Source organism: Coregonus lavaretus, assembly GCF_964263955.1.
Source record: "Coregonus lavaretus genome assembly, contig: HAP1_SCAFFOLD_1391, whole genome shotgun sequence".
Lineage (NCBI taxonomy): Eukaryota > Metazoa > Chordata > Actinopteri > Salmoniformes > Salmonidae > Coregonus > Coregonus lavaretus.
This window is the reverse complement of record NW_028160890.1, coordinates 32,394-45,972: the sequence shown is the minus strand read 5'-3', so window position 1 is coordinate 45,972 and position 13,579 is coordinate 32,394. Positions and strand designations below refer to the sequence as shown.

Here is a 13,579-nt window from a genome sequence, read left to right as displayed (position 1 = left end):
GAAGTATTTCCACAACTTGGTTAAAAGTTATGGAGAAGAATCTGGGGCAAATATATGCTTTAAAAACTGGGGGAAAACAGCTTCAAGTGTGGAAACATATTTCTATACCATTCCAATAAACTGGAAATCTCTGATGACATCCAAAAACTCTTTGCAAACTGCAGAATACACAAATGAATCTTCCTACAACACTTTACTTCTAATATGCTGGTATTTCTCAGTGAATGAGAGAGTATAGGACTTCTCTCAACTCAGTGTAGACATAAAATCAATATTAAAATAGATAGCTCTTACTTTTCTCCAGTGTGTCAGCAAGCTCTTTCTGGTTCATGCTCTTCAGGACATGAATTCTGATCAAATACACAAGATGAACATCTCTGTGACCTCGATTAATTGAATACACGAATTGAGTCAGACCAGTTGACCAAGATGAATGAATTGCTTTCGCAAACTCGAGCGGGTCGAATAAAACCAGTCTTGTACAAAACTAGTCAGACAAAAACAGTTGAATCAAACAGATTGATCAAGCTGATCAAATGAGCAGCCTGAATGAGACAGATGAAACTTCCAACTTCACCAAAACGGAATTAATCACAGCCGCTCAAGCAAACCATTCACCCCCACAGGCTGAGCAGACCTACTCGATCTAACGCTTTCTCTATATATTGCAGCCCTTGCGGCTATTTCACTTCTGTTCACCTACTCAGGATGATCAGCGCTACTTCCAATTATTACATCACCTACTCAGGATGATCAAAACTACTTTTTCCTAGCGGCCTTCTCTAATTATTGCATCACCTCCACAGGATGAGCAGAACTCTTTTAAACTTATGTACAGCCTACCCGAGCAGCCTCTAACGATGCACTTCCTCAACACGTTAGAGCGGTAACCATAGGCAACCTATTCACACAGTCCCTCTGGAAGTAATAATAATAAGCCATTTAGCAGACGCTTTTATCCAAAGCGACTTACAGTCATGCGTGCATATATTTTTGTGTATGGGTGGTCCCGGGGATCGAACCCACTACCTTGGCGTTGCAAGCGCCGTGCTCTACCAGCTGAGCTACAGAGGACCACATAATTCTAACCTTAGCCGTCCAAAAGCTGTATTCATAGGCACCTGTCTATGCAGTCCTCTAGTGTTATATTTTCTTAATATACCTAGAGCGGTATTCACCGGATTTTGAACTTATATACAACGCCTATCCTTAGGACGTAATTAGCAAGCCACCTGCCCGTTCAGTCCTCTGGAGTGCTATCCTTAGCTTCTCCAAAGTGATAGCCACAGGATTTAAACTTATATACAACCATCAACAATATTCAACAATCAATAACATTGAATGCATGCTTATTTCTCATTCCAACAAAAACTCTACTTTTCCTAAATGTAGCCCTTAATACTGGAGAACCCCTGGTACCTGACCTTTAGAATCAACTGAGCAAATCACACAATTTATATGCTAAAAGTAAGAACGTAGCTTACCTCTGTTTACAGTGGCCACCGTATTTGTGTGATTCGTCCAGCCTCCTCCAGATGGCGCAGCACCCCTATGGTCTCTTTTTCCAGTCCCTTCGTGGTCGCCAATTATGTTGTAGAAAATTGTCCTTATACTTCTTAAAAAATCAAAGTACTTCCAGAGTTTTTGTAGAATTAAGATATACTTTATTACACAAGCAATAGAGCCGAGCTGGTCTGCAGAGTAACTAACTTCCCAACACTCAGTCCTCAGTTTATATACAGTTCTATTCCTGCTAATTTTACATACTATTTAGCTTAATCCCTCCCTATTTAGTTCCTCCACCATTGTTTCCAAATCTTCACCTTTTGACCACTCCACCCACTTTCTTAGTTTATGATAGTGGCGAAATCTGACTTCTCCTTCTACTTATTCAGTCTCCTCCTTCTATGTATTCAGTTTGGAAACAATAGTTGCGGGACCAAGCCCTGTCATGTAAAAAATAACAGAGCCATCTCCTGGCTCTGCTCTGTTTATTCTAAAACATATCAATCGATACTTAAACATGGTTTAGACATGGCAGGTCCATTTTCTGAGCATAATCAATTCTCAACCATACACAGTTCTCATGCATAGTGTATATTTCCCACACATAGTAAGAATGAGCAGGCCCTTTCCCAGGTCCATCTCTTGGCTCTGTTCCAGGCCTCCTCATTCTCTGTACCACACTCTGTATCACTTAGTCTTACTGCTTGTCTTTGTGATTAAGTATGTTTTAACTTTATAGTCTAAAAATATTTACTATGTTTAATATAAAGTCTACTGGAAAATATCCAATAAACATGCGACTCGGGTAAGTGTCAAGACAAACAGGTGCTTGTTGTGGTGGTACACTTGTGCTGCAGGTGCTAGGCTCTGGCTCATTTTGATCAGCAGGCAGCGTGGGGGATGGGCGGGTATTGCTGCTAGGCTGCTCAACCTTGGTGGTCTGTCTAGCAGAATGCTTGGTGAGCTCGGCATCGCTCTAGGCATGCTGATCAAAGCGTAGCCATTAACTAGCTATAATTATTCAGCACTACCAAAACTTAATGAAGCTGGTTACTAGCTAGCATAGAAGCTGTAGCTAGCTGTCTGCAAAAGTGACCAACTATTTTCCCTCTCTGTGAGAAGAAAACGGTCAAAAACAAGGTAATGAAAGCGGTACCTTATGACATTGCATTGCTAGGTACCCAATCAGAATGTATTTCTTGATTTTAACTACTAAATATTACATAATTACATCCCCCCTCCCTCCCCCTCCTCAGATCATGAGTGCACAAGGTATAATAGCCTTGGACCCAGTGTGCACTACTGGCAGGCCTGGACGTGCTACATTGGCAAAACCGGGCAAGGTAATTAATAATAATAATCATAATAATAATTTGGGGGGTGCTTATATTTATCATGTTACACACAAGCGTATAATGAAAATGTGTTTTATTGCATATCACAACTCCCTCTGAGACACCCGCAGGGAGTGGGGTCACAGCCAGGGTCGCCATTGTAAAGCGCCCTGGGAGCAATTAGGGTTGAGTGACATGCTCAAGGCAACAGATATTTTTATTTTTATGGGGAAACAAAACTTGGGGGGGCACAAATTCTATCTGGAGGGGCCATGCCCAGCTTTGCCACCCCATAGCACCGGCACTGATTGTCCACAAAGCATAACCCTGCCATCCCCAACAAATACATGGTAAGATTACTTAAAAAGGACACCACAAATCAGTTATTAACAGAATATGCCCCTAACGTCAACAATAAACCTTAAATAAATAAAAAATAGATTTTTAGAAAATGATGAACTCAAAATGGATAATTTGATTATTCTAGCTAGTAAATAGTTCCTGAAATACTCAACAGGGCCAGGTCCCCAGCAAGCAAAATTTGGCATGTGACTTCTATCTAAATTACAACAACAACAAAACAATTGTTTAGAACATGCCATATAACTATACTATATAACTACCAATTGGTCTACCAACAAGTCATCATGGAAAATAAGTACTATTTTATACATCCTTTTCTGGTTACTAAAAAGACGTGAACAAAACCTGACCATGACGTCAGAAAATCTATCATAATGACGTCATGGAAAGCAGTTTTGCCCACTGGGTCAGTACCAACAGACAGTCAGTGGGTTAGTGTTGCGGCCCTCCATGTACGGCCCGGGGCAGAGGCATAAGGAACACGGGGAGATGAAGCTGCACCATGAGGAGTGGAGGAGAGCCATGCTGTCTGCATCATAGAAGGACACCCTCTCCCTGTCACAGTCTAGGTACAGCCCCACCCTACGAGGCCAGGACTGGGCCTCAGCCTGAGTACCTGGGTCAGCACCAGCAGCCATCAGGGGCGTCTCCACACCATCATGGCTGAACACCAGGCCCTTCTCAGGCTTCAGGTGCAACATTATCTCCCTCTCTGGAGACAGGACAGGCTCTTTGCCAGAATCTTCCTTCACCTTCAGCCCCACCCCCTAGTCCAGCTTCCCCCCCACCTCCACTTCCCAGTAGTGCTGCCCTGTCTGGACGGTCTCTGTGGAGACGACGGTGTTGGTGGCGACGGCGTAGTCACGGTAGTACTTGAAACCGAAGCCGCCCTTCCGGTCTGCGTGCCTGACACTGGCCCCACCCTCTGATAGCTTTAAACAGGGATCATCACTGCTGCTAAGGGTGAGGCGCTCAGGAACTGAGGGGAAGAGTTCAACAGACAGAGAGAGAGATGGCGTTAGACACACACACTTTCCCCTGTTGTCTCCCTCACCTGGTTTCCCTAGTCAGTCTTCATTCTCAAATGGTTTCCCCTGTCAGTCCTCATTCTCACCTGGTTTCCCCAGTCAGTCCTCAATCTCACCTGGTTTGACGACCTTTAGCATCTCCTTCCACATGCAGAAGGGCAGGTGAGTCTCGTAGAGGCCGAGAGTGAGGGAGTAAGGGGTCACACACAGACTTCTAACCCTTGACCTGTACCTGAGACAGACAGGGTTGAAACCACCACAATAAGTTCACCTTATTGGAGATAGACTGGCTAGAACAAACATTTCCTATCAAAGCAATGCTTCATCATGGGGACACTGGTGGCCATATTGGTCTAAAGGACACAACACATCTCTCAGAAGGCAATACAGGGCCTATACATATATTTGCTGATGTCATTGTGTTCATGTATGTATATTTAATGTTTCTGCACTTACTCAGGTTTTGCTGTGTCCTTCATCTTCATCCCCTCAACAACAGGAAGGCCTTTCTCACTCCACCACTGTGAACACACACACACCAATCAAATCACTTATTATGAAAGACAGACTACAAGACAACCTGTAACTAGACTCTGTGAGACTCCTCCCACCTCTAGAAAGTGGTCAGACTCAGGTATCTCCAGAGCAGACTGCAGAGTCACTTCCATCTCTCTCCCAATCATCAGCCTGTTCTCGATCACACAATCATTCTTCAGCATGGCTTTCTTCTCCTCCCTCTCCAGCTCCTCCTTCACCTCCTCCTCCCTCCTCCTCAGGAACTGGTGCAGCTCCTCAAAGCAGGAGGAGATGTGAGCCGACAGGCTTTTAGACTTCTCCTGTGATGGGGGAGAAATGTTTGACTGTAGGACACACCATTTTCTTCAAGCTTTACTAAAGTCAAATTCACAGGTTAGTTAATGATTCAATAAAATAATACATACAATACAACTTTATTGTCCATTAGTTACAGCCAACAGAAATGTGTTTTCTGCTCCGTTCTCAACCCCCCCAAGACAGCACACATCACACATACAGTTGAGACGAGCACATGGTCAAGCTGCAGTGCAGCGCCCCTGGATGGAGAGCATGATGTAGCGTTAAGGGCCTTGCTGAAGGGCACAACGGTAAGGGAATGTCTTGAGGATGTGAACCCAGCAGCCCTCCAGTTTCCAGATCAATTCAGTTAGTTTAGGTTAAGATTAAATCTATTAGCGTGGTTGATTGTTTGGTTGTTCATTTACATGTTCTATGCAGTGTTGCATGTTTTCTGTACACTGATATGTGTAGGTGTGTGTGTGTGTGTGTGTGTGTGTGTGTGTGTGTGTGTGTGTGTGTGTGTGTGTGTGTGTGTGTGTGTGGACGTGTTTAACTATTCTTGTGAGGACCAGAAGTCCCCACAAGAATAGTAAACAAACAACAATTTGACCAACTGGGGACATTTTGTTAGTCCCCACGAGGTCAAATGCTATTTCTAGGGGGTTTAGGGTTAAGGTTAGAATTAGTATTAGGATTAGAATTACGTTAAGGGTTAGGGTTAGGAGCTAGGGTTAGTTTTAGGGTTAGGGTTATGAGCTAGGGTTAGGTTTAGGGTTAGGGTTAAGGTTAGGTTTTTGGGTTAAGGTTAGGGTTATGGTTCAGGTTAGGGTTAGGGTAAGAGTATGGGTTAGGGTTAGGGGTTAGGGAAAATATAATTTTGAATGGGACTGAATTGTATGTCCCCACAAGATTAGCTGTACAAGACTGTGTGTGTGTGTGTGTGTGTGTGTGTGTGAGTGAGTGAGAGAGAGAGAGACGCCCTCACCTGGGTCTTGATCATCTCAAAGGCATGCTGTTGGTTCAGTCCTCCCATTTCACGGTTCTCCTTCACCAGGAACCCAAGAGCTCCCTTCAGAACATTCTAACAACACAGAGAGCAGGATTCAATAGGCGGGAAAAAGATTTTAGTGGCCCCCTCTTGACGGCGGAGAGAAAAATGTAAGTTTTGAAGTTCATTTCCTGCAATTCTACACACTTTCCCATGGAGTGTAGAGAAAATGTTCCAGTTTTATAGCATTTTGCCATGGGGCAGAGATACATTTTTGCAGCTTTAAAGCTTATTTCCTGCAATTCTACACATTTTACCATGACTTATGCCGTGAGAGTGACTAACAAAATCAATGGAGGCACCCTGGATGTCAGGACCCCTGGGCATGTGCCCTGTGTGCCCGGTCAGTATTTGTCCATGATTACTACAAGTTTAGATAACTGGCTAGACTAACTTACCAATGAGTGACTGTCAATGACTGACAAAACAAGATACAAACTGCTGATGCTCAACCACATTTCGAACTTACACCTTGTGTATTCTACTATTCGAACTCTCAACAGTAAGTTGATATCTCAATTGAGTTCCTAAAAAAATTTAACTATAATAATCATTATAATTATAATAATTATAATAATTTTGGGGTAGGGATGAAAATGTCTGTCAATTTTGCTGCCGACTAACTGACCCTCATTAACCAGTCAACAAACGGTTAAATTTTTTCCAACCAGAAAATAACATGACAAACAGAAAATACTATTAGAGATCTATATATAATGACGAGATGCTTATGTTTCCGCCCTAACAATGGGAGTGGTCCCAAGGCGGGAAGGCAGGCGTCAAATTTAGGCCCAAAATACGATCATAGAAACGCATTGGACTTATTTTGGACAGATTTAGGCGAGAGTGAAACCTCTCGCTTCGCCTCTTCCTCTCTGATACTACATTTTTCATTAAGAGCTTAATGGAAACATGCAACGATAGCAAGCCTATCGTCTTACAGTCAAAAGGCAATAGCCTATGGTTGAACATGCAACTCCTGTAATGAAGCAGCTAATTAAACGTCATTTTCAAACATTTGCCAAAATGCAATTAGCGGAAAACACAGTTCTAAACAGCGCACCTAATGCAAGCAGTTCCATATGTGACTGAGATGAAAATCTCCATTAGAAACTTAGAAAGAGGGGGAATCTAATAGCAACTACTGTGATGGGTTGCTAATATGACTAGGATTGTGGCTTTGGCTTCTGCACGACGAAAGAAAGTTGATATGAAAACCAATAGAACAGGAGAGAAATGCTGGTTAATGGCGTGAGAAAGCCTTTATAAAATAATTGCCACCACGTTTCTAGGGATGGATTTTCGCAAGGCTACTTTGAAGCAAGGTAAAATATGCCTCATTATTTGAAGTAAAGTAAAACGTTCAGGTTTCAAACAATTATAATGCCTCAAGCCCACATTGCAAAGTGGTGGGTGACGCGCTGATTGTTAACGGTAGGCAGGCTATATCCTATGCATCCAAATGGCGAATGGGAGGCGCTCTTTACGAGTTGAGATTGAGAAATAAAAATAGCTCCTTTTGAATCGTGAGAAATAAAAATAGCTCATTTTGAATCATGGCCACAAGTTTTTAACATGCGATTGCATTTAGAATTGTTATTTGTTACGCAATGACTGGGCTTACAAAAGCAGGTTTCACTCCTTGGTATAAGGCTCTCTGTATCCTGGGATAAATGTGATAAATAAAATGCATGAGGACTAACGAAAATACACACGCACCAATTTAATTCCATAAAATTATGCTAATTAATCAATAGACCGATAAGCATGACAGGTCAAATGTATTTTCGGTGGCTAACCGATTAACCGTTAACATCCCTAGTCAGGGGCCCCCTAGCAGCCGGGGACCCTAAGTGACTGCTTATGTAGTTTATGCCTTTACCCGGCTCTGGTGTGTTGTCTACAATGCACCATCTTTGACATTTAAAGGTAATTTCTGCTTGAGCAGACATCAGCAGCTTTACTGTGAATGCATTGTCGGTATGCAATGCGCTTGTCTACAAAGCAATGTGCCTCTGATTGAATCCAGGCCAGAGAGCCAACAGAGCTCTAGAACAGACACATACCACAACACTCCTTGTGACAGAAAGAATGCATGGCATGGGTTTAACGGTGTTTACAGATTTATGGATGATATTTATGACAGAGAGAAAGCGAGAGAGCGCAAGATTGAAAGAGAGAGATTAAGAGAGAGATTAAAAAGAGATTAAGAGAGAAATTAAGAGAGAGAAAGAGACTTTGCAGGTTTTATCCAGTTACTGTTGTGTAGAACCTTGAAACACAGATTGAGGAAATTCAACATATATAGACTTGGAAACCTACAGGCAAGAAAAGTTATATAATAAACACCTCTTACCATTTAAGAGGTTCACACAGCAGTATAAGTACAATTATGAGGTTTAAAAAAAACTGTGCTGGCCATAGACCTACACACCTTACTGATCTTTGCCGCCTCTTTCACGGGTGTGAACGTGTGTCCCCGGTGCTTTTCTCCATCCCTGCAGATCACACACACCAGCCTCTGGTCTGTCTCACAGAACAACTTGAACTTCTCTTCGTGCTCCAGACACACCAATTCTGCGGCTACAGTGCGTCCCTGCGTTGCCTTTGGTCCCCTCGCTGCAAGGCCGCTCTCCTCCTCCTCCTCTCGGGCCGCATCCGCCATATTGGTCAAGACATGGTGAGCCCGGAGATCCTTCAGGCTGAAGGGGCCCCTGCACTCTGGGCAGCGGCTCTGGCTCTTCGCTGAGTTCCACCGCAGGTGAAAGCTGATGCAGGGGCGGTAGAAGGTGTGGTCGCACGGCAGACTCACTGGGTCGGTGAAAACGCACAAACACACTGGGCACTGGAGCTGCACGGACAGGACTGATGTCATATATATATTGAAGTTCTCGTACACCTTTACTATTATTTAAATGTTTTTCTTTCTTTGTAAACCTAACTTTCTTGATCCTTGGTGCTCAACAGGTGAAGAAAGACATTAAAGTTTCACTTCTGATTCCCTTTGTTCAGAGTTCATACTTTCACATGACAACACACTCTCTCACACCCTGTAAAACCGTCTGGACTGGAAATGTTAATGTTGGGGCTATCTGTTTAGGCCTACCTCGTCTTAGATAAGAGGTACCACAGAGAAACCTGTTGCCTCTGCCAGGCTATTGGTTCGTTCCTAGGCTACCTAGCAACTTTTTAAAGCAACACAATACCATAGTGTAACACTCTAGAGTGTGTCCCATCAGGCTATCCTCCTGGACAAGCTTATCCTATTGAGGCCCAAGATAGAGCCAGTCAGCATACTACACCAATCCATCCACTTACTAAAAAAGCTAAATAATGTAGGCGATATCAGCATTAGACAGACTTCTATTAGCAATCTTTAAAGAGAAAAGGAGTGATCTTAATCAAGTTTGATTTAAACACCCCAAACTTTGAAGGACATTGCATTAACTAATCTTTTACCTGTGTTCTGTTACATCACACAGTCCTTTGATATGATCTCAAAATGTTCCACAGAGGACACCTGTTAAATTCCGTATTGGTTCAACAACACCAGTGTGTACAGTGCCTTCAGAAAGTATTCAACTCACTTGACTTTTTCCACATTTTGTTGTGTTACAAAGTGGGATAAAAATTGATTTAATTTCTTTTTTATGTAAAAGATCTACACAAAATACTCTGTCAAAGTGGAAGAAAAATTTGAACATTTGTACAAAATAAAACAACTAATATATCTTGATTAGATAAGAATTCAACCTCCTGAGTCAATACATGTTAGAATCACCTTTGACAGCAATTACAGCAGTGAGTCTTTCTGGGTAAGTCTCTAAGAGTTTTCCAGACCTGGATTGTGCATTATTCTTTTCAAAATTCTTCAAGCTCTGTCAAATTGGTTGTTGATCATTGCTAGACAACCATTTTCAGGTCTTGCCATAGTGTAGATTTTCGAGCAGATTTAAGACAAAACTGTAACTCGGCCACTCAGAAACATTCTCGGCCACCCTTTTGATTAAGTCTGCTTTCCACTTTTTGGTAAGCAACTCCAGTGTATATTTGTCCTTGTGTTTTAGGTTATTGTCCTGCTGAAATTGGAATTAATCTCCCTCTGTCTGGTGGAAAGCAGACTGAATCAGGTTTTCCTCTAGGATTTTGCCTGCGCTTAGCTCCATTCCGTTTCTTTTTTATCCTGAAAAACTCCCCAGTCCTTAATGATTCCAAGCATACCCATAACATGATGCAGCCACCACTATGCTTGAAAATATGGAGAGTGGTACTTAGTAATGTGTTGCATTGGATTTGCCCCAAACATAACACTTTGTATTCAAGACAAAAAGTGAATTGCTTTGCCACATTTTTTGCAGTATTACTTTAGTGCCTTGTTGCAAACAGGATGCGTTTTGGAATATTTGTATTCTGTACTGGCTTCCTTCTTTTCACTCCGTTAATTAGGTTAGTATTGTGGAATAACTACAATGTTGATCTATCCTCAGTTTTCTCCTATCACAGCCATGAAACTATGTAATTGTTTTAATAAAGTCTCCATTGGCCTCATGGTGAAATCTCTAAGCAGTTTCCTTCCTCTCCGGCAACTGAGTTAGGAAGGATACCTGTATCTTTGTAGTGACTGGGTGTATTGATACCCCATCCAAAGTGTAATTAATAACTTCACCATGCTCAAAGGGGTATTCAATGTCAGCTTTTTAAAATTTGACTCAGGGGGTTATTTTTACCCATTTACCAATAGGTGGCCTTCTTTGCGAGGCATTGAAAACCTCCCTGGTCTTTGTGGTTGAATTTTGTTTGAAAATCACTGCTTGACTGCGGGACCTTACAGATAATTGTATGTGTGGGGTACAGAGATGAGGTAGTCATTCAAAAATCATGTTAAACACTATTATTGCACAGAGTCCATGCAACTTATTATGTGACTTGTTAAGCCACTTTTTACTGCTGAAATAATTTAGGTTTGCCATAACTCAAGACATTTCAGCTTTCATTTTTAATTAATTTGTAAAAATTTCAAAGAACATAATTCCACTTTGACATGATGGGGTATTGTGGGTAGGCCAGTGACAACAAAACTCAATTATAAAATGGTTTTATTCGGGCTGTAACACAACAGAATGTGGAAAAAGTCAAAGGGTGTGAATACTTTCTGAAGGCACTGTATACAGTGCCTTCAGGAAAGTATTCAGACCCCTTTACTTTTTCCACAGTTTGTTACGTTACAGCCTTATTCAAAAATGGATGAAATTAGTTTTTTTCCTCATCAATCTACACACAATACCCCATAATGACAAAGTGAAAACAGGTTTTTAGAAATGTTTGCAAATGTATTAAAAATAAAAAAAACATACCTTATTTACATAAGTATTCAGACCTTTTGATATGAGACTCAAAATTGAGCTCAGGTGCATTCTGTTTCCATTGATCATCCTTGAGATGTTTCTACAACTTGGGGTCCACCTGTGGTAAATTCAATTGATTGGACATTGTAGTATCTGAACAGTTTATAATTTTGGCTGACGTTTGCAAATGGTGTGTTAGATGAACTTTACTTTGCCTTGCTGAAACATCTGGAAAGCATTACTATAGGGGCCCCCTGAAACAGAGGAGACTTGGATATGTGGAATCCAGGGATTGGTCTATTCAAAACACCCATCTTATGTTACATAGGATATATATCAGGTTTTCAACAAAGGACGGGGGGAATAATCAGATTTTGAGATTGGGTTAGTTATTCTCCAGATTCTGCAGAAATCTGTAAATTGATGCTGGAACCTTTGATATAATAAAGCTTTATAATCAAGTACAGTGTCAGCGGATTCCTTGTCTACACAGCATATCAGCATCGTTGTCTCGACACCACAACATCATTTGGAAAGGCACACACCTGTCTATATATGGTCCCACAGTTGACAGTGCATGTCAGAGCAAAAACCAAGCCATGAGGTCGAAGGAATAGTCCGTAGAGCTCTGAGACAGGATTGTGTCGATACACAGATCTGGGGAAGGGTACCAAAAAATGTCTGCAGCATTGAAGGTCCCCAAGAACACAGTGGCCTCCATCATTCTTAAATGGAAGAAGTTTGGAACCACCAAGACTCTTCCTAGAGCTGGCTGCCGGGCCAAACTGAGCAATCGGTGGAGAAGGGCCTTGGTCAGGGAGGTGACCAAGAACCCAATGGTCACTCTGACAGAGCTCCAGAGTTCCTCTGTGGAGATGGGAGAACCTTCCAGAAGGACAACCATCTCTGCAGCACTCCACCAATCATCTCTGGAGAGACCTGAAAATAACTGTGCAGCAACGCTCCCCATCCAACCTGACAGAGCTTGAGAGGATCTGCAGAGAAGAATGGGAGAAACTCCCCAAATACAGGTGTGCCAAGCTTGTAGCATCATACCCAAGAAGACTTGAGGCTGTAATCGCTGCCAAAGGTGCTTCAACAAAGTACTGAGTAAAGGGTCTGAAAACTTATGTAAATGTGATATTTCTGTTTATTTTTTACTTTTAATACATTTGCACACAAAAAAGAAAATCTGTTTTTGCTTTGTCATTATGGGGCATAGGGTCAGGAAGAGAGAGGAGGGGTCAGAGAGAAAGAGAATGACATCACTCATCTACATCACTCAACTGGGTTACAGTGAAGGGGAGAGAGCAGGGAGAGAGAATATGAACTGGGGAGCCCCAGGACTGATGCTACAGAGATGACCCACGGACAGGCGACCAACCAGACCACCACCACCCCTGACATCTGGGCTGAGCTGAAAGAGCTGAGAGACATGGTGGTGGAACCATGTAGCTCAGTTGGTAGAGCATGGCGTTTGCAACGCCAGGGTTGTGGGTTCGTTTCCCACGGGGGACCAGTATGAAAAAAGAAATGTATGCACTCACTAACTGTAAGTCGCTCTGGATAAGAGCGTCTGCTAAATGACTAAAAAAACACACACAAAAAAAAAACAGAGTGGAGTCTAGTCTAGTCACATCAGTGTTAGACCTTACAGAATCAGAATCACCATTATTCAAATACATTTCCATGTACAGGAATTTGACTGTGTGAAATGGTGTTGCCAGAATACACAGACAATAAAAGGAATACACAGACAATACATGGAATATACAGACAATACATGGAATATACAGACAATAAAAGGAATACACAGACAATAAAAGGAATACACAAATGAACAGATAAAACAGAATATACAGACAATAAACAGAATATACATTAGGCCTACTCCCTTCACCAGTCTTGTTCCTCCCAAGGTTTCTTCCTATATGGAGAGTTTTTATTGCTGTAACTAACATGTTATTTCTCGCGATTCTTGCCCAGGTTGTCTCTAAACATTTGATTTGCAATGCATTTTTTGAAAGCATTATACATAGTATAACATTACACTGAATTTTTTGCCCTATAATGTTTATTGATGTTTTTTTTGTTGCCCATCATTCTAGCCCAAGCAGCTGCAGAACTGTCCACCATGGG

At 42.0% G+C, this 13,579-nt stretch overlaps 1 pseudogene across 1 annotated transcript; it reads right to left on the bottom strand.

Annotated features, from left to right (window-relative positions):
* Positions 1-3,610: 3,610 nt before the first annotated feature.
* LOC311121346 (zinc-binding protein A33-like) lies at positions 3,611-8,970 on the bottom strand (annotated as a pseudogene). Its single transcript has 6 exons — positions 8,530-8,970; positions 6,033-6,128; positions 4,843-5,067; positions 4,688-4,752; positions 4,348-4,463; positions 3,611-4,182 (listed from the first exon to the last, which is right to left on the bottom strand). The product of its transcript is annotated as a zinc-binding protein A33-like (transcript).
* Positions 8,971-13,579: the final 4,609 nt, after the last annotated feature.